The sequence below is a fragment of the Castor canadensis genome, chromosome 17, assembly GCF_047511655.1.
Source record: "Castor canadensis chromosome 17, mCasCan1.hap1v2, whole genome shotgun sequence".
NCBI classification, from domain to species: Eukaryota; Metazoa; Chordata; class Mammalia; order Rodentia; family Castoridae; genus Castor; species Castor canadensis.
Window position 1 is genome coordinate 6,130,089 of NC_133402.1, and position 22,558 is coordinate 6,152,646.

At 41.5% G+C, this 22,558-nt stretch overlaps 1 protein-coding gene across 31 annotated transcripts in view; it reads left to right on the forward strand.

Annotated features, from left to right (window-relative positions):
- The window catches only part of Rbfox1 (RNA binding fox-1 homolog 1), a 1,956,039-nt gene that overhangs the window by 1,783,031 nt on the left and 150,450 nt on the right, over positions 1-22,558 (forward strand). The gene's annotated exons all lie outside the window — the stretch shown is intronic.

Below are 22,558 nucleotides of genomic sequence, written 5' to 3' on the forward strand. Positions count from 1 at the left end.
CTCTTCAAGCCACCAGAAAGCCAGAATTTTGATGAAAGTTGTAGGTTGGTTGCATGGTACGTTTTCTGCAATACAAGGAATCACTAGGCAACTTTGCTGCTTGGCACTTGGTCCATTCAGGGCGAGCTTTGGAGATATTAACAGATAGTACTGATTCTGAGATTTTTGTCCTGCCTTCATTTTAAGAGGTCTTTTAATGTCCACAATTCGGTAGCATTTAGTATTCTCACCATGTAGTTCAACCTTCACCCCATCAAGTTCAGGATATTTTTATCACCCCAAAAGGAAAACCCATCCCTATTAAGTAGATGTTCCTCATTCCTCCCTCCTCTCCCTCTAGCTGGTGACAAGTACTGATCTGCTTTGTAACTACATGGATTTGCTTCTTCTAGATACTTCATAAAATTGAAGTCTTACGGTGTATAGCCTTTCATGTCAACCTGGTTTCACTTAGCACAATGTTGTTAAGATTTGTCCATGGTGATATTCTACTGTGTGGCTGCACCTTGTCCATTTTGGATATCCATTCGTCTCTTGATGGACATTTGGGTTGCTTCTGCCTTTGAGTATTGGGAATGCTGGTGTCATTGCCTTTTTGTGTTTGGTTGCTGTGCCTTAGGCATAGGTTTATTAAACACAGGCATTTGTTAGGTGTCATATTGACAACCAGGTGGTAGTTATGGGTAGTTATTTATTGTTTGTTTGGGTTTTTTTGTGGCAATCAGTGGTAGTAGGGCTGGATAGGTTGCTTTTGAACTAAAAACAAGGTCCAATTGGATGTTCTTTGTTAAGTTAACTGCTGTGAAAGAGCAATTGATTCTTTCATTCACTAATCTTTGTTAAACATCTAGTAGGGCCAAGGACTCATAGTAGGTGATGAGGCTGAACCAAATTGGCATGGTCTTTCCCTATTAGCACTTAGTATAAGAGGTAGAAAGTGAGCAGATGGCAATGTGCTCTTTAGCCATGTAGATCTATAGTCACAAATCAAGTTGCATACCCTCAAAGAAAAGATGGGTGCTATGGGAAGGTAAGAAAGAACAAGGGTGCTATCTGCAAATGGGGAGTCTCAGAATACTTCTGTAACGAGATGATGTTTTTAGTAAGAAGACAAACTCTTCAGGCAGAAGGAATACTGAGGCCAAAATGTCCTGAAGTCAAGAAGAGCTTGTCTCATTCAAAATACTAACATGAAACCATTGTGTTCAAGGCTTCCCGGGTGAAGAAGGTTTGGGAGCACAATGGCAAAAAATAAATTAGGGGAGGCAGCAGCGATCACATATCCTGCTAGCCTGGTTGGCCTTATATATAACAGAATACCCTGTTGTGAGCAATGGAAAACTATTGGAACAATTAAGTCAGAGAATTACAAAATGAGACCTAAAAATAAAGGGTTAATGATGCATAGCTGGAGGGGAAAATCTCCAGGTAGTTTGGAAGTATGGATGCTCAACATCCTGCTTTGCTGTAACCACACATTGGAGATAAACACCAGTGAATTGTAATAGCACATTGACGTCCACCTTGCCCGAGGAGCTGAAGCAAGATAAAACAATGTGCAGATAAGCTGTCTTCCCTTGGAGACTTTTGTTGTGCTCAAGAATATAGGCTATGTGTTCTGTTCATGAGGAGTGCTGAGTTCTAGCATGTGTGTTTCCAAGGCATTTAGATATTATGAGAATAGAATAAAACACTTTCTGAGGGATCTACTTCAAAATCCTGGTTGGAGGGGTGTGCATTTCAGAGTCTTCCAGTTGAGGGTAACAGAAAACACAGCAGGAAATGGACAGGCTCATATAGCACAAAGTCCAGAAGAAGGATTGAGAGGACAGGGCTTGGCTGTTGACCCACATCTGTCAGGTCCCAACAGGACCCATTGTTACCAGAAAACCAGTGCGCTGGCCTCATTGCTAGTTCACAATTTACAAATAACAAGAGCAGGGTTTTGAGGAAAAGGAAATAAGGTTTATTATTTGTCAGACAAAGAAGAGCACAGGGAGAGTCAACCTCTCAATGTACCATCATTACACTTCTGAGAGAAAATGTCTGCCTTTAAAGGGGAGTTCAGGGGCTCAGCTTGACTGCGTGACCAGGTGCATGTCCACCACAATCACTGGCCTTGGTTCTCCAGGTGTCCAGACACTTCTCTGAAGCTGTATGTTTACTGTCAGGTTTACTGCTCTCTGGTTAGGAAGACATAATGGGTAGAAGACTGCCAGGTCTAACTGAAGACCAGCATGTAGACAAAGAGGGAAAGAATGTCAGCTTAATGAACAAGCAGAATAAACTGTCCAGCAGACTAGCTGTCTATACAAAGTGGTTTTTTTTCTTCCTTTTGTAGTCCTGATTACATGTTCCCCACTATCAATTTATTCCTTCCATCTATGGGAAAGAAACTTTGCAAGCATCTAACTGCATCCTGGCTTTAGTTAATTCCTGGGCCCAAGTAAAGAGTCAGTGAGCCTCAGCAAAAGCAGTTTTTAAGCCGCGTTACACCATCTCTGACTTTTCTTCCTCCTGACTGAGTCAGTCCCTGACAGTCAGGCTCTTACCATCACATAGTCAGTAGTACAGTAAATGACCCTTGGATCAATGCCAAGCCCTGGGACTCACTCTTCCCCTGGCCTGTGGGTGTTACATCCATTCAGTGGGCAAGGCTGAGATTGAGTGGATCAGCCCTGGTCCACCATAAAGCTGATCCATGGCACAGACACAGGAGGAGGATCCTTGTACCAGAGCTTCAGAACAGTTCTGAAAAGGCACTGATTGCAGAAACATTGCTCAGAGGTCATGGTGGAATAGTGAACTGTATGTATGCAGAGGGTTGCTAATAAAAAGAAAGGGCAAGATAGAATACTGGAGGAAGAGGAGCTACTGCTGAATGACACATAAATGAGGCATCAGATTGAGAGTTGAAAGACTGTGGACATGGAGTACTGGGACTTTACTGAATCTGGCAATGTGGATATCACTGAAGACCCAGGAAGATGAAGTTGTGCTACAGTGATAGAGACAGATGCCAGGGGTCCAGCAGTGAGGAATGATTGGGATGTATCAGAGCAGGAGTGCATTGCCATCACAAACAACTGGAGTGAAGAAGTAAAAGAAAATACAGTGACTGAGGAAGAAGTGAGGGTTTGTAGGCTTTGGTTGATTTGGGTTCTCTGATTTATGCCAAGGGGAAGATCCATGTAGGAGGCACAGAGGGGATAGGAAATGAGACATAAGGAACATTGAGGCAGGAAAGAAAGAGACAGTGTTTTAGAGAGAGTAAGAAGGACTAGGGACAAGGGTATTCCAACAGATGAGGTAGAACAGGAGAGAAGAAATACTTAACTTTTTACAGTTGAGTGACATAATAACCTGTGTATGTTTAAAGTATATAATTTGATAAATTGTCACATGTGTACACACACCTGGAAATATTACCCATTGATGCAGTAAAAATATCCATCACTTTCAGTTTCCACGTGCCCCTTTTCCATCTTCTTATCCCCACCTTCTCTGCCTCATTCCAAGGCAGCCAGCTGACCTCCTTTTGTTATAAGCTTATTATTATTTTTAGATTCATCCATATTGTTGCATGACTCAGTAACTTACTCCTTTTTATTGCTCAGTATTATTCCATTATATAATATACTACAGTTTGTTTCTCCATCTGACTTGGGTGTTTGGGTTGTTTTCTATGTTGGGTAATTAAAAACAAAGCTGCTATGAATATTCGGAAGCACTTCGATTTTGAAACAGAAGAGAAGCAAGAGTAAATGTGTGGTGGTAGAGAATGTGTTAACATGAGACCTGCAATCTGTGTTACCTTCATTCTGTCACTCAAGAAGGGATCACGGCATGAGAAAAGGATTTGGAAACAAGGAAAAAGTTCCTGAATTTGAGCCAAGCATCTTCCTGGGATAATTCCTGGAGGATTATGAGTAGCAAGGAGTTTGGAGAGTGTGAATGTGGGGTGGGGCTGGTCAGCCTGTTACTTTATCTTTTCTAGCCACATTTATGGGGTGTCCACTGTTGGGGTAGGTGTTAAAAGAGATGCAACATTAAAGACTGAAGCAGGTAGGCTTTGTGTCTAGTCTGAAGGTGGGATTATATTATTAGCTGGTTTGAGGGAAGTTTAAGAATCATAAAAGGGAATATGTTGTTTTGTTAGAAATGATTACATATATATTTTTTCATCTCTTTGGCCAAAGAGGAAGGTGTTTTGCCTCTCTATGATCTACTTTTTACTTTCCTGATTACAATTTACTTCACATTGTCAGTACCTCCCCATATTTTTACAGGATTTACTTTCTCTTCACTCCAAGTTCTGCCTGTCTTATGGGGGAATTTTACTTCAGAGTGGGTTGGAAAGACAGTCCTCCAATCCTGAGTACATAGCCCTATATTAATGTAAAAAGTTCCTGTTGGACTGGGCATGTAGAAAGTGGTAGTGTGCATGCTTAGCATGCATGAGGCCCTGGGTTCTTTCCCTAACACCACACGCATAAAAAATTAGTGACTGTTGGCTGTTTGGTGACTGCTAAGGCATTCCCCCAAAGGATAATTTTATTCCTGGAATAATTCTGTCCTTTGACATATATATCCATCGTGTTTAATGTCATCCTAAGGACATTGTAGAGGCCATCTTTTCTTGGAGAAAGTTTTGGATAAGAGAAAACATCCATCCATCTGGTGGGCTCCAAGAACCTCTAATGTATGCACGTGACTTAACATAAAGTACAGAATCTGTAAATGGAAGCAGTATGCACTCCAAGCTCCCAACGAGAGCTAAGTAAAGCACAGACGGAAGAGACTTACCAGGTCATCCTTGCAGTCCCCCAGGGGCTGAGACGCATCCCTGCAGGACATTTTTCTGCTGAGTTTCTATTTAATGTAGGCCTCCAAACACATCATGGATCACTGTCCTGACAGAGCCAATGCTGTGTTATACCAGATACTGCTCCTGACAAGGTATTTTACTTTTGACATATTATAATTAGAGATTTGCAAGTGGAGAATTCCCCATGTATCTCCAATAGCAACTTGACATCTATTTTTAACACCTCTGCAGTCTAAGTCTCCCACACTTTCCCACTCACTCCGAACCCCAGTGGGAGAAGGAACATACATCTTGGAGCTCAGTCCCTGAATTCTGGGCTCTACTGACAAGGGCACCTCAACTGGTTGCATTGGGAGTGTTCACTGTATCTCCATATTTCATTAGTACTTTCAACAAGATGAAATATTGGTTGGTAATGGTGCCTCCTTCTTTGCTCTTTGAATATGGCTCTGATTTTGAAGCCAATCAAATAGTTAAAGCATAGGGGAAAACCTTGCTCAAATAGTTTCCTTCTAAAATGGAGGGGATGAGACATTTCAGGATATAACACATATATACATGGAAATGTCATAATGAAACTCTCTGTATAGATACCTTTAAAATTTTTCCTTTTTTGTTAATTAGACATTATTATTGAAGCCATTCAAAATTTCAGTTAAGAAGGTCAATGGGTACAAATTGAAAACTAAAATTCCCTTATACCCACCACCCCAGTTCTTAAGTCTCCCTGCCAGAAACAATAGAGATCTATCCCTTTTCTTTCAACAGAAGTGTTTTGTGCAAATGCAAGTGTATATCTGCTTGTCTATCTCTGTCTCTCTCACCTCTACATCTGTCATCTGACTCTAATTCAGTCTTTACATCCTCTAATACCTCACTGGGACATTCTCAAAATCACACAGTTGAAATCTACTAATCACCCCGTTTGGCAACCCTTATATGTGGGAGATCTTTCTGTATCACACTTTGGAATCCAGCCCATTTTATTCATGTCTGTGTGCATTCTTAACAAAGGTATCCTATTGATGGAATTTAGATAGTTTCTGAGATTTATCTTGTCTTGTAATTCCCAATCAGACTACAAAGAACAGCTAAGTGCAAATATTGTTGTCCATCTCTGTAGGTCTCTGGATGTGAATGTTTATAAGTTACAGGAATTTAAAATATAGACATTGGTCAATTACCCCACAGAAAGTTTGAACCTGAGAAGGCCTCTTTGTCCACACCCTGTCCATCACAGTATACCAGCCACCAGCCAACTCATAGATGATAGCCATGTGGTCTGTGTAATGTTGAGTGTGGTTTCTCCCTCTCTGATAAAAGAAAGTAACATAAGTGCTGTCTGATGTCAAGGAGAAGAGAAAGTAAGATGTGCTCTCATTGACTGCATCCTGAAAAGACCACAGATTATGTTACGTAGCCTTTCAGTCTTCATTTTGTTTTGTTCTCACTACAGATCTTTTTAATGATATTAGTACTCTTCACTTTAGAATGGAGGAATGAAAGGATGAAGCAGGTAAGGATGTTGTAAGTTTGGGAGTAGCATAGTTGAGCTATGCTCAATGTCAAAGCCCAAATTGTTCTCAAAACTCCACTGAGCCCCTGTAAACTCTCATGCCCAACAAGTACAGGACCATTGCCTAGGGCCCAGGAAAGAGATCCAGTGTTGAGTCAGGCATGATGGTTCATGACTGTAACCTCAGCTATACAGGAGGTGGGTATAGGAGGATCATTGTTAAGGCTGCCTCAGACAAAAAAGTTAGTGAGATCCTATCTTATAAAATAAGTTGAGGTGGACTCAGTGGCTCAAGCCTATAATCCTTGCTACTCAGAAGGTGGAGATTAGGAGGATAGTGGTACAAGCCCAGCCCAGGCAAAAGTTCAAGAGACCCCATCTGAACAAATGGGTATGCATGGTGGTGCATATGTGGGGAAGCACAAGTAGGAGGATTGCCATGCAGGCTGCCCCAGACATAAAGCAAGACCCTATTTCAAAGTAACCAATGCAAAAATGGGTGATGGAGTGGCTCAAGTAATAGACCACCTGCCTAGCAACTGCAAGGGTCTACATTCAACCCCCAATACTAGAAAAAAAAGTTCAGCTTGGTGGAGCATGCCTATAATTCCAGCTACTCAGGAGGTGTGGGCAGGAGGATCACAGTTCAAGGCCAACCCCAAAAGCAATGAGAACCCATCTGAAAAATAAGCTAAAGCCAAAGGGGTTGGGAGTATGGGTCAAGGGATAGAGTGAGATTCTGAATTGAAATCCAGAACCTCCAGAGAGAGAAAGGGAGGGAGGGAAGGAGAGAGGGAAAGAGAGAGATATCTAGAATTATCTTCAAGGCTACTGTCTTCATCCCTGCTCTCTCACTTGCATAAGCATGTCTGTTAAGAACAATTTGTCATGATCTGTCCCTATGTTCCATTATTCACAGACTAAAGATCCCAGCCTCACTGAGGGCTCTCTCTGCTTATCATTCCCATTATTCCCTCCTCCCTGTGGTCCTTCTCCAGATCCCCTTTCCCTTCTCTCTAAACAGCTGTCAGGTGATGGGATACAGAACACCGGAGAGTTCTGTTCCTTTGTGGAACATTTTAGCCCCGTGAACTCATATTGGATAGTTTAGCAAAATCATTGAGGAATAGAATGTCTAAAAATAGAATAAGTGGATACAGTCAAATGAAAGGCAGAGAATAATAGCTTCAAAAATAATTTCTGCTCAGTAAGTGCCTGTCTGTGTTGTAAGCAGTTTATGTATACAATCTCAATTCATCTTAACCTTCCCCCACCAAAACTGAATGAAGAGTCATCATCCCATGTTGCAGATGCAGCAAGTACCCTGCTGAAAGTCACTGTGGCTAAGAAGTAGGAGCTAGAGCTCAACCTCAATTGTGTCAAGCTCAGGACCAAAACTCAGAGGGTCTGGAGACTCAGGAGGCTTTCCCTAGGCATGCCCAAGTATGTATGCTGGGCTCTTCTTAGGAGATGGCAATTTCAGACAGGAGTGGAAATTGCCCATTTCACCCTAGGGAGGGCCCCAGCAAACCCAATATTGCAGCCTTGGAGTATGCTTTTGTTTAAGACTTATGCCTTGAGCAAAGTCCAATAACATGTTTTGGTGGCTTCAAAATTGTCTTTTCAGATGACAGTGTGTGGCTGAGCCACTTTGTCACACCTGTTCTATTTTCCTAAGGCTCACATTTAATTTAAGGACACAGGTACTGTCTCTTGTTTCCTTATAAGCCTGAGTGTTATGTTTCTGCCTCCTATGTATGCTGGAGAATAAACAGCTCATCATTTTCAGGGTAAATTAAAGGCCTTCACTATGCAATACCAGGATTCTTTGTTCTAAAGTCTCTGTTTGCCAGAGTGTTCAGTCTTAGAGAACTGAAAGGCATTATGGATCTCAACCTAGCATGAGTTTGGAATTAGCAGAATAGCTCCGAGCATCAGAGGCCCATGTGTGTGGTGTCCTATTCGAGGGCTGGGACTTGAGCCTGGGATGCTGGAGTGACAGGTCAGAAAAATGGCAGTGTATAATACCTCAGGTATTATCAGGAGAAGCCAGATAGAGACTAGGTGAAAAACTGGACTGATTCTCATTCCAGTTCTGACTCAGAGTAGACTCTCAGGCATCTTACCTAACCTCTCTGAACTTACAATTCTTGTTTTTCGTATGTGAGTCATGGAGTAATTGCATATTCCCATTGTGATGATATGGGTGAAAAGTTTGACCCAGTGATAGGCACACAGTAAACACCCCACCAAATGGGCCATTGCAACAATGAGATAATTACCTTGTCTATATGGAGAAGTCAAAGTGGTCATTGGTTCTCTTTCTCCTAAATTCTTCATATTCAGTCCATCACAGGAATTAAGATTTTTTTGTGTGTTAAATCATACTAAGACTAAATCTCCAGATTTATTTTAAAGCAAGTTTGATATTTAATGATTTATAGGCAAATAGTTTTCAGTCACTGTGTCTGAGTACAATTTCATTGGTACAAGCTGTTCTCTGACCCACATCTAGGCAATGAAAAAAGTAAGATTTATTAGAGAAAAAGATGATCAAAGTTTTGTTTGTAGATTCTAAGTACATCCAGCTTTTGCTATATGATAGCTCAGGTATAGTTTAAAGGTCCAGTCTCAGAGAGTTCATTGATATGTTTCCATTGCAAATCTGGAGTCATTGGAAGCTGCTGCCTGCTTCCTTTGATTTGGTGCTATGTGTTTATTCATACCTGTTCTCATTGTCATGAAGTTTACCCTCTCAGGAAAACTAATGAGTCTCTATCTTTGATAAAGATATCATCTTTCAGCAAGTATTAATGTGTAGTATAATTTTAAGGCATTGGGGTGCAGTAGGCTGTCTATGAGCTATATACAAAGGACCAATTTGGGTATTTGAAGAGTCCTGGTTGTCTTTGCATAGCTCATAGACCTGTTATGCATTTTTGTTGCTTTTGTTTGTTTTGAAACAAGCTTAGAAACAGGCATTGATCTATTTTGTAGATGTTACTTGGGCCACTCATTGGTCAACCATCAATTTATTACCTGCCTTCATGGCGAAATACTCTTTAGAGTCATAGTGAGTGCCTATGATTTTTGTGCTCTTTTTGTACTCAAGGCTAAAGAAAGAAGTTGTCCATTCTTTGTGAACAGAGGTCTCAGGAATGTTCCAGGAGGAGCTATGGGGCATTAGAATGGAAGGAACCAAAGTGCTCTATATACAGATTCTGAAAGATCACATAAGTTAGGGTTTTAAACCTCAAATCCTTTTAGGTGCAGGTGAGCAAAACACATGTTTGAAAGAGAATGATTTGTGATACAAACATAGGTACAATAAATAATTTTCCCATTAGTACTGGAATGATAAAATCACAGGCATGATTCTATGTGTAGGGCCCCTGTAGGAGTTAATAGGACACATGGTGTGTCCTACTAGAAGTGGTACCTTTCAGTCACTGCCATTTTGAATGACCGTTATTATAATATTTGGATGTCTTTTTCCTCAAGAGTAAGCATAAATGTGGATTTTTATGTGATCTGTTCCCATTTCAAGCATTTTTGTTACATAATCCCCCTCAGATGATAACAAGTTTATAACTAATGATTTAATCTTGGAATCTTATTTTATTTTTTAATGTAAAAGGTGCAATTTCGATCTTTAATCCTTCAAGAAAGGCTGTATTTCAGGTTGACAAAACAGACTACTTGGATATTTTAGCCTGATTGTATAGGAATTCATAGAATATTGGAGCACAAAGTAACCATCTGGTCTACCTGCTTCACTTATGAATGATGCTGAGGCTCACAGGGAAATTGACATGAATGAATCTCACAGGAACTCACAACGGAAAATGAAAGAGGAAAAAAAATGTCCACTGCCCTACACCCCTCCCTCTGCACTCTACCAGCCTTTTGCTCCCTGTCTCGGTTTCTTGGATTCAGTAGTTCTCAGAAGGCACCTACTGGGGGTTATCTCTGCATTGAAACTGCTTTTAGGACTTGTTGAATGATACAATTTGAGGTTCTATTTCTCCTTCCTATGCTGTTTTGACTCTGAAGTAGAGGTTTCTGCCACTAGTGAGCCTGATTCCCACAAAAGCTTCCAGATTCCTAAAAATGACTCTTTGTTTTCTCTCATTGACTCCTACTGAGTCTAGAGGTTGTGTCCTTGGGGCTGTGTGAATTCAATGATGTTCCACATTTCAGCCAGCTCTAACCCCAATCAATCTAGATTAGGACACTCTCCTGAGGGTCTAGATCTCTACCTTTGCTTTCCTGAAGATTGTGGAGCCTGCTACATCTTAATCAAGGCCCATATTCCTGCAAAAGTCTGGTAGGGGCTCAAACCCAGTGAATTCTCCACACAGAAGATGAACCAGACCTCACAAGGCAGCTGACCTATGCATGTGTACATCCACAGAGCTGTGGGCTGTCTGAATTTCGGGCTCTGAAGAAAAGGTTATCATCACCCAGAGTATAGACTGTCCCTCTCACAATAGGAACAGAGCGTACCAGCCCTGAGGACCAGAGTTTTGAGCAATCTCAGTGTCCTGAAGGAGAAGAATGCAAGGGCAAGTTTAGTCTCCAAGAAACCTAGGTTTTCAGACTGTGCAGCTCAAGCTAACCAGGTCAAAGGCTTGAGTTTCACAGGCTCATTTTGGAAGTGAAAAGGCAGTTTTCCTAACATAAATTTTTTTAAGTTGTGAAATAATCATCATAAAATTCAAATTCAAAGTGCATGGGCTGCTCTGATCTTTAAAAAGTGGAAGATGTAAGCTTGCATCCTGCTTGGCAGATGGGGAAAAATGAACAGAAACTTCTTGGGCTAAAAGGAAGGAACAGAAGAAGAGTCAACCATCTTTATCGATAATGTAGCATAACAATTATGAGCGTCTAGCAAGCTCATGGTAGATGACTCTGCAGTGAAGTACATGATTTACGTGCATGAAATGGGTGAGTCTTCATAGCATTCACAATAGGCAGGTATCATAATTCACTTCTTGTTACCTGGATAAAGAAACCAGAGCAGAGAAAAGCAAATGACTCAAGGTCACAAGCCTGAGAAAATCATAGGTCCACTCCTACCTACTCTATACTAGGATCTTCCAAAAGCAACTCTATACAAGTTACTCAAATAATCCATCAAGGGACAAAAATTATAGTCAAGGAAACTGAGGCCCAGATTTTCACTAAATGCAAACACAGACTTAGGAGTTTCTAGAACCCACTTGATAGAACTTACTTTACCTACTGACATTTCCTACTGGTTATTTCAGTCATGACAATATCATAGCAGTCATATATCTTAGCAGTCTCTGTCCCCATAATTCTAGGCATAGCTCTATACTGTCTCCATTTACACAACCAAGCACACACACACACATACATTCCTCCATCCTCAGACTTCCCTTGTGGGCTTCCACGGGGTCCGCTAGAGTGAACAGGGCCTCTAAATCCTTGGCGAGCCTGGATTTCCCAGAGAAACTTGCTACAAGGAAATCGCTAATTATAACCCAAATTGTATTTGACTTCTGCTTCTTCCCTTCACATTGTAGCACTATAATTTAAATAGATTGTTCCCTGGCCTTTTTTAGGGGGAGAAATTAACTACTTTTTTTTTTTTACTAAGAAAAGACTGGTAGTGGCGATGCTTCGATGACAGGAGGTGGGTCTCATCCCCCCTTTTCTTTCTAATTGGCTTGCAAGTGGGAGTCAGGCTAGCAATTATTGGAGGAGTTGCCTAGGGTTCCAGGCAGTGTCTACTGGTGACATTCATCTGGGGGCTACACAAAAGGGAATGAGATGACAGGAAGCAGGGCAGGCTTAGGGGATGAGCCCCTCAAAGTGGCAGATGGAAGTTAGGGGATAGAGGGTATCAGTCTTTGGATTTGTGGCCCTCTCTTGTTTTGGGTCTCTGAAGCTCTTGATGGGAAAGACCAATCAAGGGGCCCTGGAAGAAGGTGGGGAAGACCTGAAGTCCCCACTGGAACTTCAGTCACTGGTCATTTTTCTCCCTGTCTGACCTGGCTATCAGTAGAACCCTTAAACCCTTCATGTGTCCTCCCTTTTCTCTCTTTTCTAAATCCTTCTCCAGGCATTTAATATCCAGCCCTTTAATCTTATAGCATAACTAGGTTAGGAGTTAGAAAACTGGCCCATGAGTCAACTCTGACTGGCTACGTTTTTGTCAATAAAGTTTTATTGGAATGCTGCTGCACCAGTTGGTTCATGGATTGCCTGTGGCTGCTTCTGTATTAGTGACAGAATGATATGGTTCACAAAGCCAGAAATATTCCTCATCCGACCCTCAGCAGAAAAAGGTTGTGGACTCTGATATGGAATACAGTTTACATAATCCATTGATTTTATTCAGATCTTGAGCCTGCTCTACTAGACTCACAAATAACATTAATTGCCTGCATTTTGAAATTAGACATTTCACAAGCTAAGGTGGCTTTGATTAAAATATAGAAAAGTCTAACACAACCTGAAATGATGGGCTGACATTGAGGGTGGGCTGTCCCCCAGGTCTGTGTGCTAGGACCACCATCATTCCTGTGCTGTTTAACCAAGCTCACCTCCCTTTCTGCATGGACTGGACTAGATGGGCATTAGAGCTTGATACCTGATCCAGGTCCTCTGGATCACCTGGGTGAATTTTTAATAAAATTGTTTCAATTTTTCATCTCAGTAGTGAATTACATCTTTTAATTCTTTTCCTCCATCAAACCGTACTTCCCTATGGAACTCAGGGGAAAAAACTGTCTGTGTAATGCCAGGATTTAGTGAATGCCAGTGTTGTTATATCGGAAATACAGTAAACACTTCTCCAGACAGACAGACAGACACACACACACACATACACACTGCCTTTGCTTTCCTTCTTTGAAATGGAAACCTATATTACCATTTACCTAAGCTTCTTCAAAGGTCAAAGAATGAATGTCGCAATGGTAATTATTAATAGAACAAGTAACAGTAGTTCTGGAGAATGTATGCATGATTGGGATCCACTAATCAGACACCTGTAGGTTGGTATTGTTAACCCCATTTTACAAATAGGGAAAACAGACACTCAACTTGCTCTGCATTGCACCATGAACAAGTGATAGGCTTGGAACTCAAACCCTTCCCCATTCTAGCTGATGAAGAAGGCATTGTTCTTTCTAATACACCATGGCAATGTATTATCCTCAAAGGTATGACATCAGGACCAATGTTGGACTAAAGTAGGCAGGTGATGCCATGTGTAGAGGGACATGTAGAATGTGATAAGCCTGGGACGATTTTTTCCTACAGCTACAGTCATTGACCCGTGAGGAGTCTCACAAGACTTGTGGTAGAATCATTGAAAGTCCATTTTTTGCATCTTTTATTGCTCTCAGCAAATCTTAAGGAAGTTTTTTCCCAGTATCCTTAGCAGGAATTTCTCTTAGCATTTCTCTCTTAGCGAGATAACTATGGTTAGTGAGGACATCATGTTTCCTGTAAAAAATGATGGTTCATAGTACAGAGTATACCTATCTATGGCAGAGGAAAATCCTAGCAAGCAGCATAAATTCACATTGTCCTTCATTCTAGACATACAAGCAACCCACCCCAACCTGATGCGTGTGTGTGTGTGTGTGATCTTTAGGAAGCCCTGGGGCTTTCCTTCTCCGGCTTGGATGCTGACTTCTGCAGGCTGTCTGAGGACTTGCAATGTCCTAACACTGAGACTGAGTCCTTGGTAACGGCACTGTGTGCATGAGGTAATTACAGATCTGTTACTTCCCGAGTAGGTTAAGTGGACCTCTGATTATTATTCTGAGTATAGTGGTAACATAACTAACATTGAAGGGAAATTGTACTTCTCTCTTTTATTAACCACTTTTATATTCCCTTGTGCATGGCTGTGATGCTGTGAAATCTCCTTACATGTGATATTACTCAATATAATGCAATAATAATGCACACACCACAACGCATTGGATTACTTTGCAAACAGCCTTTCTGAAATTGAATTTCCCATCATTTTTCTAGGCCAGCTCAGGGCTGTTGGGATGCTTGGCCTTTCTGTGGCCCAGAGCCTGGCGTCTGCCTTCACAGTCACTTAGCTTTCCATAGATGTGAGCAATTGGTCCATATCATGTTTATTCATGGTTGGGAAGTTGGCCAGCCAACTTCCCAGACATCTCCCTGGATGTTACTGCTCAGAAATTCAAACAATTCCTGATACTCAGCCTAGTTTGCAAATGGACTGTGTTCGATGGAATCAGGAAGGAAGCTAGAGAGAAAAGGGAGACCTTGCATGCTAGAAATCAATTCTGATGTAGTTGTAATTGCTGTTGCTAGAGATTCTGTCAAATCTTTGTTCCTTTTTAATGCTTTCTTGATATCACCTCAAGACCAATGTTTGTGTTCCTGTTGCAAATTCTGCATGCCTTAAAAATTCATCCTTTTGCAAAAATATTTATTAGATTTCTACTATAGATTGTGCACACACTAATCAATTAAATAAAAGGTCAACAGTTTTTATAGTAATTTAGGACTTTATTTTTGTCAAAGTTATTTAGGACACCTCTGTGACACATTTATCTATCTTTTTCATTCTTGTGTTAAGCACAAGGTGGATGGGTACTCACTGGTTGTATATCATTTATTTATTCATGAATATTTCTTGAGTTCCTACTTATTTTTGGCTATACAGGACACTGAACTCAGAGCTTTGTACTTCCCAGACAAGCACCCTACCACTTGAACCATGTCCCCAGTTAATTTTGCATTTTTTAGTTTGTTTTTCAGATAGATTCTTGCACTTTTGCCCAGTCCAGCCTCAGAGCATCATCCTTCTACCTCCCCCTCTAGACTAGGGATCACACCCATGCACCAATATATCTAGCTGAGTTCCTTCCTTTAGGAAGGCACAGAGGTTCAAGAGTGATCATGCAGACACAGGTTCTCCTTCAAGGGAAATATTATCTGAGGCAAAGCATAGAATAGAACAAAAACAAACAATACCATTCACATAAATAATTGAGGAAAGATACTTGAGTAGATAGAAGCTGTGATGTAGGCAACTACCAGGGAGCAGGAGCCAGGGTGGAGATTCAGTGAAGTCTTCCTTAAAGGGGCTGGGGGTGTAGCTCAGTGGTTGAATGTTTGCCTAGCATGCATGAGGCCCTGGGTTCGATCCCCAGTACCACCAAAAATAAATAAAAAAGACTTCCTTGAACTTGTGTTGTATAAAACCACAATAAGTGAACAATAGCCAGGGAAAAGGGAAAGGTAGAATGTTCTAGATGAAAGCAACAGTGAAACTGGAGGCAAGAGACAGCAATGAGCTAGCAACATCTTTTACTGGGCCATGATTACCTACTGTGCACACCTGGTCCCAGTGTGATGTAGCCATCATGCTAGTAGCTTGAAATATCTATGGTAGGAGAATTAAAACATGGAAATTGGCAATGTTCCCAGTCAAAGCTTTTCTGATTTTTGTCTTCTAGAGAGCTGGTTCTTAATAGTCACCATCACACCACTGGCAGAAAAGAACTCAGCATTTTCAAATGCAAGGAAGTCATTGTGACTGGTCTTGGACAGGGAGATGGTGGCCGAAGTTTATGATGAATCAGCAGGTGGGGAAGGGCCCTGCAGGACCCTGTATGTCATATTGGGGGATTTCATACCATTGCTCAATGAAGGATTTTAAACAAGAGAATGTCATCATTTAATCTTGCATTATGGATGATCTGACTACTGTATTGAAGATGAATTGAAGAGAAGCAACAATGGGGTTGGGTAGTGGCAGAAAGAGCAATTAGTAAGTGCTTTTAGAATAGTCTAGACAAGAGATAGCAGTATGAACTAACATGGTCTGGGGAATAGCTTGGAATGACTATCTGATGGCCAAAGAATTTGCTAATGCTCTTTTTAATGAGCAGTATGCACATATGTGAACCTTGGTGGCTAATTTGAGGTAGGATAGTTTCCTATAATTTCTTCCTTAGAGTGGCTCTTGGAATGCAGATATGACCAGGCTTCCTTTACAGATGACAAAACTGTAGCTTGGTGACTTTCCCAAGGTCACATCACTAATAAGTCTGCCTAAGTGATGGCTGTCCATACACCCTGCACTGCTAACCACTACTCTATACTCTTCCTCCTGCCACCTTCTCCTAAGGACAGGTAGAATACAGAAGCCACAGCCAATTGTGGTAGTGCATGCCTATAGTCCTAGCTACTCTGGAGCGGAGGATGGGCAGTGTCATAATTTTAGTATATCCAGGGCAAAACAAAAAATGCTTATGAGACCCCCATTTCAATTGATAAAATCTAATCATGGAGGCACATGCCTGTCATCCCAGCTATGTGGGAAGTATAAATAGAATCATGGGCCATGCCAGCCCAGTCCCTTGTGAAAAATACCTAAACCACAAATGGCTAGGAGTGTGTCTCAAGTGGTAGAGCACCTGCCTAGCAAGCACAAGACCCTGAGTTCTAACCACAGTACTGCCAAAGGAAAAAAAAATGGAGAAGTCATTGAGTTTGAGTTGAGGGGACTAAAGAGCTGTATCTAGAAGATACACCTGACCTTGCCTAGGAAAGTAGGGTCAGAAAACAGCAACATCTGACCTGGTTTCTCCTAGTCCCTTACCTTGAGCCCACTCAGCTTTAGCGTTTGGGATTGGCATGGGAGGCAGACACTAACCAGACCCTCCACTGCAGATTTCCAGTTGAATGCAGACTGAAGGCTTTGGAAGCTTTGCATCGGGAAGCAGTTCTGGTTAAATTAATTTCTGTGATGCATAATGCATGAGGGGAAATCCATGGTATTTTTAAACAATGGAAATGAGAGAATCTGCCTTTTGGGCACTGATCCCAATTCCATTTAGTTCAGAAAACATTTATCAACACCTACTGTGTGCCAGGTTCTTGCTGGGAAACAGATGAGTCAGACATTGTCTGTGTCCAAGAAGAATGAGAATCAATGGAGGGACCAGATCAGCCATCAGCTCTGGGTTAGACCTTGAGATTGGGAGAAAGGGGAGTTGTAAGTAGGTGGGACATATATCCTGGTAGGAAAAACAAAGGCATGCCAGAGAATGAGGTCTTGCGAAAGAAGCTGTAACCTGCCTGTGGCTTAAGATGGATGGTTTTCTTCTACCTGTTCTTTTTTCTGTCATAATATCCTTGTTAAAGCCTTCCTTTGCAGCCATGGTGTGCATATCTCATGTATCCTATTATCTCAACACAGAAGCAGGACTAGTACTATGATGTTACTATTCCCCTGATTTTCAGTGTTGTAACTACTACAGCTACCCCTACCCTGATGCAAGTACAGTTGCTACTGAAAGTATTGCTATTGTTTTATTTAATGTTGTATCACTCATTTGCATTTATTCATTGAGTGATTACTATATAACAGACACTGGAGATTCAGGAATAGGCAAAACAAACAAGTACAGTTTTTGTCCCCGGAGTACTTATGTTCTTGTGGAAGAGGCAGATTGAAACAAGTAAACAATTACATAATTACAAATGGTAATTTGTTTGCTTCAGCCACACTTTGCTGCCTAACAAGTTACCCCCCAAACACAGGGTCTTAAAATAGCTATCATTTTATCTATGTGCAATGAATGGCTTCAGGAATTTGAGCAAGGAGCCTAGATAGATAAACTCTGTCACTTGACTAGCTTTGGCTTCCTTCCAGAATGCCAGCATCTGGTTACTCAGATTTCTCACATGGACATCCTCACCCTGTACACACAAGTACGTTGTGAGTGGACTCCAAGAGGGAGAGTCTCAAGGGTGAAAGTGAAGGGTGCATCTCTTAGAACTCAACCTTGACATTGGTCCTGTGCTACTTCTGCCTCAGTCTGTGGTTAAAATAAGTCATAAGTGCATCCCAGATCCAAACAGATGAAAAATGACTCCACTGTGGACCAGGACATGCAAATGTCTTTAGTCTACCGTGATGGGATTTGAAACAAACATGTATTGGAACATCACGGAAGTCTTCTCTGAGGAGGTGAAAGTCTGCCATATCTGAAGGTTGGGAAAGAGTCAAACATTAGAAGACAGTGAGAATGGAAGTGGGGACAACATGTGCAAAGCAACAAGCCCCATCTGGATGTTCCCAGCTCAGCCCCCACCATACTAGCAGTCTCTTCCTGGAGGGGGCAGAAAGTGCAGTGTTGGACGTCTGAAAAGCACAGAGGAAATCTGACCCTTGTTGCTCTTTAGCAGTGTGAGCTCAGGCAAATAGTAAGTCAGAAGGGGAGAAAAGTCAGTAGGTGTCCCATGTGCACTGATTATATTTTCTTCACGAGTTGCAAGTGGTACTGCTCAAAGTGTCACACTTAATTTTTTTTCTTTATTTATTTATTCATATGTGCATACATTGTTTGGGCCATTTCTCCCTCCTGCCTCCTGCCCCCCCCCCGCCCCCTCCCTCTCACTCCTACCCTCCTCGCTTCCAGGCAGAACCTGTTCTGTTCTTATCTCTAATTTTGTTGAAGAGAAGACATAAGCAATAATAAGAAAGACATAGCATTTTTGCTAGTTGAGATAAGGATAGCTACACAGAGAGATTCCTAGCATTGCTTCCATGCACATGTATATTGCAACCCGAATTGATTCAACTCTACCTGACCTCTTCACTACTTCCCAGTCACCTTCCCATATTGACCTCTGTCATTTTAAGGTTACTGTATTATCTCCTTTGCAGTGGGGACATCAGACACTTTCAAGTTTTGGGTTTCCTACCTATCCCCATTTCTCCCATATGTGCTCTCCCCTTAGTGTGTGACTCAAGTCCAACAACATTACTGCCTTTGCCCTAGATCTAAAGTCTGCATATGAGGGAGAATGGAAGATTTTTGGTCTTCTGAGCCTGGCTAACCTCGCTCAGGATAATGTTCTCCAGTTCCATCCATTTACTTGCGAATGATATATTCATTCTTCTTCATGGCTGAGTAAATTCCGTTGTGTATAAATACCACATTTTCTTAATCCATTCGTCAGTAGTAGGGCATCTTGGCTGTTTCCATAACTTGGTTATGTGTCACACTTAAATTGATGGCTTGCAATCATCTATGTAAGTGATAGTGCCAGTAAGTATCGGTGATCAGGATTAGGTGAGATACAAGGCGATGAAGCGGAAACTGTGTCTAGGCACAAAGGACTGGGCAGAGCAGCCCACTGCCTGAAACCCAATCCACAATAGGTCTCTTGCTTCTGCCCTCCCCAGTGCATCTTGCAGTGGGGGTCAGGAGGTGGAGGGTGGAGAGGACTCTATCAGAACAGTAAGAATTAACTCTTTCTCACACTGGTATATTCTATAGCATTCCTGGGTTCAAATCCTAATGCTGCAGCTCGTTCACTGCATAACTTCGTGAAAGCTGTCCATCTCGCTGAAATGGGAAGCACAGAACGTACTCCATGATCATAGCTGTTGTTGTTGTCATGTACATTTAATGCTTGCTATGTGCAGTGCTGAGAGAGTCATCTCATCATGGCTGGTGAGATTCTTCTAACTTCTGTCTCTTGTTTTCAAGGATTCACTCTGCCAACTTCAAGCCCCTCTTTGTACAGCACCCCAGCCTTGGGGTGACTTCATCCCTCTAGCCATCTTGTATTCTCCAGATTTTATTATTGCCCTCTAGAAACTCATTGGTCTCTGACTGTTGCACTATATTTCATAACTCAGGGTACTTTCAGACGGTGCAGTATGGCACTGTGCAGTTACCAAGGCTGAGACAACGGGCTCTCATACAGAGTCTGGGAATTCACATCCAGGTCTCTTCATATAGTCCACATGCACAATTTGAACATATCATAACTGCTCTGTGTTATTTATAATTAACTATAAAATTAAAGTGTTTGTCTCAAAGGCTAGTTGTCAGGTCAACACAAGTCAAAGATTTTAGCCTGGTGCCAGGCTTATGGGAGCACAATCAGTGAGCATTGATTGCTTTGTCTCTGGTTTCTCTGTGGTTCCTGTTATGAGCACAAAACTTTGTATCTATACCTGCTCCTGATGACCATGACCTCCTCTAGCTCACTACTAGTACTCAACACCTGTCTGTCCCTTCAAAGAGCAATAGGACAGATCAATAGTTAAGAGACCCGCAAGGTACTTCAAAGAAGGACTCTCATGTAGTCACCCCAATATCTGTGTTAGGCTGCTATGGAGGTTTCTAAAAACCCGAGTCCCATAAAATTGTATAACTTTCCCCAAACCCTGGGCTCCTCATCTAGCCATGGCTGCATTCATGCCCAAGACAACTAACGTCCATTCAATACATAGCCCCTAATGTGTCTTTGCATGACCCTGGCTGATTCTGTGAGCAGGCAGGTCACCTCTGAGAGAATAAGAGGACAGACATTTCTCCCCTTGTGCCAGGCTCAGAGTATTTTTGTTGAGAAGATGCACACCTGGAAATTCAGTGTTCAAGGAGTTCATAAAAACCTCCATGTATCCCTGGCTGCTGTGTATACCCTGAGCAGAAAGATAATTTATCCTCATTACCCAGAATACATTTAAGGACAGTAGAAAGAATTCTCACCAAGGTTCAAAAATGTGCCATTCAGAATTAAGAAAATGTGGAATTTTATTCAGGCATAAAGAAGAATGAAATTTCATCATTTGTAGGTAAATGGATGTAACTGGAAAACATCATCTTAAGTGAAGTTAGCCAGGTTCAGAAAGCCATACAAGAGAGGGAGGGTAAAAGAAGGAAGTTAAGAAGGTAAATATTGTTGATATGCTTTCTTATACAAGAATGATTATAGAATTTTTAAAACATGTTGAAATCACCTCAAGGAGGGGACCAAGGTAGAAAGGAGAAAAATAGAGGGAATGAACCAATTTGGGTTATAATACATATATACATGGAAACATCACCATGGAAACATCACAGTGAAACTCCCTGTATAGCTATCTTAAACAAAGAAAAATGACTCTTTTTGAAAATGGAGAACAGGAAGGTAAAATAGGTGCTGTCTTGGGGTTGGCACCAGTGGGAGGAAGGAGGATATAAGGAAAGGGTGTAGGAGGGTGAATTTGGTGGAAATATTGTGTACTCATATATAAAAAAGAAAAATGAGACCTGTTGAAACTATTCCAGGAATGGGGTTGATAAAGGAAAATGATGGAGGGGGTAAATTCAACTATAAGAACTTTTGTAAATGTCTCAGTGTACCTCAAGTACAGCAATAATATGATAATTTTTTAAAGCCATTCAGCAAAATTGCAGGAAGTCCATTCCCTCAGAAAGAAGAGTTTCTCACTGACAGCTCTCAAAGGGAGCATTTACCCTTTGTTGGCTGCAAGTTCAAGCTAATGTCACAGGCCCAAAGGCTTTTCTTCCTCTCCATGTTGCTTTAGTTCCACTTGCTGATGGGAGCTCTTACCTCCTGTTATCAAATGATACCATAGTGTCTGGATTTCATCCGGTGTTTTCTTTTTCCCTGACTTGTGTCTTACTTACAATCAAAAGTTCATTATCATTCAGGGCATAGGAAATGCAATCTAATTTGCTATAAAGTCCTGTTTATTTCACCTGGGATGCCTCAGATACTGCTGTATGCAGCTAGGTTTGGGGACTTTCTGTACATTGGTTTTGACATTGAGATTTAGTGATACCTCTGGGGGGACACACAAAGATTTGGGGCATCAGAATGGAGAGGATGTGACTTGCTTCTCTCTCCCCAACCATGCTCACTTCACTAACCACATGTCAAACGGGCCTGTCACTTTCTGTGTCTCAATTTGTTCTCCTGGCAAATGAGATCATTGGTTGTCATGAGAATGAGGTAGAATAGTATGAGTGATATGGATGCATAGGAAATCTTCCAGGATGTTCATTGAATGAGTACTTTTAAAGCCTTTATTTTTAAGGTACTGGAGTTTAAATTCAGGGCCTCCTCCTTGCTAGGCAGGTGCTCTAACATTTGAGCCATAACCTAGCCCTATTTTACTTTAGTTATTTCTTTGGATAGGTTTTCACTTTTTTGCCCAGGGTCAGTCTCAGACTGTGATTTTCTTACCTATGCCTGTGGCATAGCTGAGATTACAGACATGTGCTTTCATGCCCTACCCAAAAATGTGTTAAGAGAGCAGGTGCTTAGTTTCCCAGCAAGGTGAGGACCCAAAGGACAGTGTTACTGCTTGAGTTTGAGAGCTATAGTTGAGAGTTGTTAGAGAGCTGGTCTTGGCTGACATCTGAAGGTCTTCTTCC